The 5,387-nt window shown below is 38.1% G+C and overlaps 1 long non-coding RNA gene across 1 annotated transcript in view; it reads right to left on the reverse strand.

Annotated features, from left to right (window-relative positions):
• Positions 1-5,387, reverse strand: part of LOC117104814 — a 6,984-nt gene continuing 1,597 nt past the window's right edge. The window contains exons 2-3 of the long non-coding RNA XR_004444826.1: positions 1,833-1,912; positions 1-1,503 (exon numbers count right to left, since the gene is read on the reverse strand). This is a non-coding gene — a long non-coding RNA (uncharacterized LOC117104814). The remainder of the gene's footprint in view (positions 1,504-1,832; positions 1,913-5,387) is intronic.

A 5,387-nucleotide genomic window follows, 5' to 3' on the forward strand; every position in this document is an offset into this window, starting at 1 on the left:
TTACAAAAAAGATTTGAGAAGATTATGCTTCCTGGAAGCTTTGGTTCTGCTGGAAGATACGGTAAATAAAGTTCAATCGATAACAGCTTATATTGAGAGTGTATAGGCCTACCTGTGTATTCCATGAGCAAAATATATCACGACTATTCCATATTATTACTGTGTCTAGTATTTCTGATGGAAATATTGAGAAACAATTAAATAAACAGAACATACCATTTGAAAACAGTTTTGAACGATTTACCACAGATATCAAACCATCCGATCATAACCTGCATGTCTGTAATAACCCCAGCGACGGCAGATGGTGGTATAAGACATCGAAACTATTTCATAAATTACTGAGAAACAATCAATCTATGTTAGAGGAACATCATCAATAATTGCAGACGGTTTAGTGCAACTTACAGTGATCAAACTTTCTGAAATTACGAATGAGTAGTCTTTAATACACCCCAAGTTGGACACACCTCAGGAAAGTTGCAATTATTTCGTGGCCGGACAGGGGGCTGAAATGGACCAGTACACCAGAAACTCTACCTCCTAGGATGTACAGGGTTCTTTAAATTGCACACGAGAAAATTGTGTACACTGAACCTACCGTTTAGTGTCCTTACCCTAAGAACTTGTTCCACCACTGGAATCATAAGCAGGAGTGCCGTTCGAACCAGCACCGATATTATGGTTGTAGGCCTATGTCACGGTTCCCTGTCTTAACCGTTTGGCCAACCGACTAGGGTCGTTGACCAAAAAAAGTTACTTTTTAATATGCACATTCACTACATTATAAGCTTTAAAATGATAAGTCAACTAGACCCTACTGACTAATTGCCAAAGTTATAAATAAAAGTATTCTGTACTAACGTATACATTACTGCCATATTGTTATACTAAAAATAGTACGCTCGTTTTGGGATGGCAAGCCTCAAATTGTATTTTTCATTTGTACAAAAAAATGTACACTAGTGTATGAAACCCGTTGTATAATATAATGGATTCCTGTGCCAATAGACAATGTGAACTCAATATTTTTTGGCAATGTCAAGATCACACCTTATTAGACTAAGAATGCAGTCTATACAAAACAATACCTTGTAATCATCAAAAATACGCTATTATATTTCTGTTCTATTTTCTCTATTATATGATGAACCTTGAACAGCCCCCTTTCAAATTGAATACGTCACTTGAGAATGTAGATTGCTAATCCACGAAACGTCGGTAAAGTTCGACAAATTTTGCTGGTTTAACAGAAAAGAAAATTCGCACATAGGCCTAAATCTTGAATCTTTAGAATCATTGTTATCTTGAAAGTGGAGTTCTGTTCTCAGCTGCCTTTTTTGGAACTGCTCAAGAACGACCTCTTTCTTGGAAGTCCCGTCACATCTGAACTGACAAAAGCTCATACAGCTCAACTTTCTGTTTTAGAATAAATTGGCGCTGGTGCTGCTCACACTTCTCTTGTCATCTTAAGGCTGCGTCAATTCTTTCTATACAATTCTGCTAAACGAAATTATATAATAATGTATAAGCATCAATCTTTACAAATCAAATTTGTATAGAATGAAGTAAAGAAATAAGGTAAATATTGGAATGCTCTGTGTATTTCGAACCAGCAACATTGACGCTTCACTTCATGTGGAGTGCTCTCTTCAATACAATTTATTATATATAACATAATATTAAATATAAAATAATACAATACAATAATTGATACAAAAACGTGCTACCTTATCAGTAACAAATTTCAACAGTAGTTTTAAACCAATCTTTAATTATCTAAAAATTAATTACAATTTATGCGAGCTAACTTTAAAAGAAAAGCAAATTACATTTGTTGCCGCAAAATTTAAAGACATTCCTCTTTCTACATCCATGCAAATAGGTTGTACCAGCACAGGCATTTTCTTTCCTAAATAGATAACAATAATATACATTAAATACATTATTTCAATTATGAATGTGATAGAAACTATGCAATAATATTAAGAAATACGCTGATGACATATTTTTTTTTGTGAATAAACAATGTTAATAAGTATCTTGAAGGCCTATGTGCATAGGCTATGTGCGCCCAAATTTTATTTTGGTGGGGGAATATATCCCCCAGCCCCCTCTGGCACCACCACTGTTACTGATTCCTTACGTGGTTTTAGCGGTATGGAACGCTATCGCTGCCTTCGGTAACAGCTGACCATTCGGTGCATTTACATTCGGCCCTTTTACCATTCCGTTCGGCTCTTTTACCATTCGGCGCATTTACATTCGGCCCGTTTACCATTCCGTTCGGCTCTTTTACCATTCGGCGCATTTACATTCGGACCTTTTACCATTACGTTAGGCTCTTTTACCATTCGGTGCATTTTCATTCGGCCCTTTTACTTTCGGCGCATTTACATTCGGCCCTTTTACCATTCGGCGCATTTACATTCGGCGTATTTACATTCGGCGCAATTACAAATAAAATATAACCTTTGACATCGGTTCAAATACAAAATTTTAACGGCTGTGGGAATGAGCCTATATTTACATTGGCCTTTCTGGAGACGTTGGCGGTACTGTCAACTGGAGGCAAAAGACTTCGCGGTATAGGAGAAATGCATGTAAAACAGAGATACGGGTTACTTTTTTTTGTCAAAAATACGAAAGCTACATGAATAAAATTCATATATGTCATAGTTATATATATTAGGAATGGACAAAAAAAATATCTAGGAAATTAAAGTTTTTCTATTTTTATTCATTTTTTAAAAATCATTTGGGGAAATCGTCGCACCAACCACAATAGCCTAGTTGCACAGCGCTGAGGGTATCAACATTGGATGATTCGCTTAAAGATTCGACTACCAGGCATCTGCGTTTGCATCTCTCGAATCGCTCGTCTTTCTCTTGTGCATGTGTATTTTTATACACAAATAATATGCTTGGCACATAATCCAGATTTGTGGGGTCGCCCGATTTTTTGCCTGTTAAAACAATACACTAGGGATCCAGGGGAATTTAGTCCGCGAAATGTTTGTTTTCAGACGCTCCAAAATAACAGAGGCATTTTCGTGCGATCAGTTATTTATTTTTTCCTTATTTATTTTTCTTTTGGCTTTCCGAAAGAGGGGTGGGGGAGGGGTAGGGGTTTGACCGGCCCGGCTCCCCTTTAATCGACATATAGTATGAGGTAAGTGTTGTATTGTTTAAGTTGAACTGACATAGCATTCGAATTTCCTATTTAAATAACCCTCAGCGCTGTGCAACTCGGCTATTGTGTGGTTGGTGCGACGATTTCCCCAAATGATTTAAAAAATTGAATAAAAATAGAAAAGCTGTAATTTCCTAGATTTTTTTTGTCGATTTCTAATATATATAACTAGGCCTCCTATGACATAAGTGAATTTTATTATTTTTGACAAAAAAAAAAATAACCCGTATCTCTGTTTTACATGCATTTCTCCTATAATACCGTGAAGTCTTTTGCCGCCAGTTGACAGCGCCGCCAACCTTTCAAGAAATACATTGCAAGGGGTCTATAGGCTCATTCCCACAGCCGTTGAAATTTTTTATTTGGCCCGATGTCAAAGGTTATATTTTATTTTTTAATTGTGCCGAATGTAAATACGCCGAATGTAAATGCACCGAATGGTAAAATGGCCGAATGTAAATGCGCCGAATGGTAAAAGGGCCGAATGAAAATGCGCCGAATGGTAAAAGAGCCGAACGTAATGCTAAATAAAAGGGCCGAATGAAAATGCGCCGAATGGTAAAAGAGCCGAACGTAATGATAAAAGGTCCGAATGTAAATGCGCCGAATGGTAAAATAGCCGAACGGAATGGTAAAAGGGCCGAATGTAAATGCGCCGAATGGTAAGCTGTTACCGAAGGCAGCGATGGCGTTCCATATTGCGGGCCTACTTAGTGCGATAAGCAGTGCTACTTGGTAGCCTGCCTACTGAAAGGTGTTAAAACTGAAACGATAACCTGATATCTCTAAGCAAGACTAATGGACTCTTCTTCTAACTTAATTCGCTCGTTGATGGCGCTGTCCATAAGGAGGAAAAGTTCCGAAAAACTGGCAAGGGGTTTGTGTTGTTTATTCTATTAGGGTGTTTTAATTTCGTTATTAATTGAAAAGAACAGAAAGTAAGTTAAAACGTGTAGACCTAGGCCCTATAGACCTAGACCTCGATGTTAACAATGTAGGCCAGAGAATATGCCAGAATATTTATGTAAACTACCTGTATGTAGGCCTAGCCTAGTGACCGCCTAGTGCAAGGGTACATACAGGAAGAGTGCGCACGGTTACCGCACGCCCATGGCCACAATAGCTTAGAGCTTTCTTCCTAAGATTGTCATTTATGGTTCCCTGAATATGTGCTAAGTGCCTAAATGCCATCATCAGACTTGACGACTTGTCAAGATAATTTATGCTGTCAAGTCGACATAATATACATATCATGTCGACATGGCGAGATAGTTACTTGACAAGTCGACATAATTGTATGTTGTCATGGCGAGATAGATTATCTTGACAAGTCGACATAGTAAAAATTGTATGTTGTCATGGCGAGATAGATTATCTTGTCAAGTCGACATAGTAAAAATGTTATGCTGTCATGGCGACATAATTTATCTTGCCAAGTCGACATAGTAAAAATGTTATGTTGTCATGGCGAGATAGATTATCTTGACATGTTGACAATACAAATTGTATGTCGTCTTGGCAAAATGTATATTATGTCGAGATTTTGCCAAGATAGTCAAGATTTGCCAACATTTTGCCAAGATATTAAATAATAATTAATAAACTGGTTGTACAGTAACATAAAAAACACTGTAGATCCGAAGTTGGCACATAATTACAGTAGGTATATGAAGAAGTTTGAAGTGTGATGGATTTCTTGGCACGTTAGGAGGGGCGGTAATTCGAGAGGGGCGCTTATTCAAACGGGGCGCTTATTCGCGTGAGTACGGTATCCCCCACACAGGTCCTTGCATTCTGTAAACCAGGGGTGGGCATAAAAATCGGTCAGAGAGCCAATGTGAATTTTTGATTTAACACCGAGGGCTCACCCAAACTTTGATGTTTCCAATGACCTTCCAAAAACCTCCAAGCATTGCTTTTACACCACTTTATTCTGAGTTTTAATGTTACTTCTTACATATGATCGGTGTCGGGCAGTGAAAAACAAGGTGTTTTCTAGCCAATGCCCATTATTTTCAGGTTTGGGCCCTACCTAAGCTGGTCGAACATTTCGTTTGGGTCTATACCCTAGCTGCACTGATGAGGCCTGGAAGGCCGAAACGGATCCGTCTGCAGATATTGTGATTCCTTCCAGTGGATGCTTAGTTTATTTTGTCATTCTGATCGGATTTTCTCTTGCCTCTTATACACATCT

This window comes from Anneissia japonica, unplaced genomic scaffold (genome assembly GCF_011630105.1).
Source record: "Anneissia japonica isolate Jap-2015-1 unplaced genomic scaffold, ASM1163010v1 scaffold2834_len698180_cov181, whole genome shotgun sequence".
In the NCBI taxonomy this organism is placed as follows: domain Eukaryota; kingdom Metazoa; phylum Echinodermata; class Crinoidea; order Comatulida; family Comatulidae; genus Anneissia; species Anneissia japonica.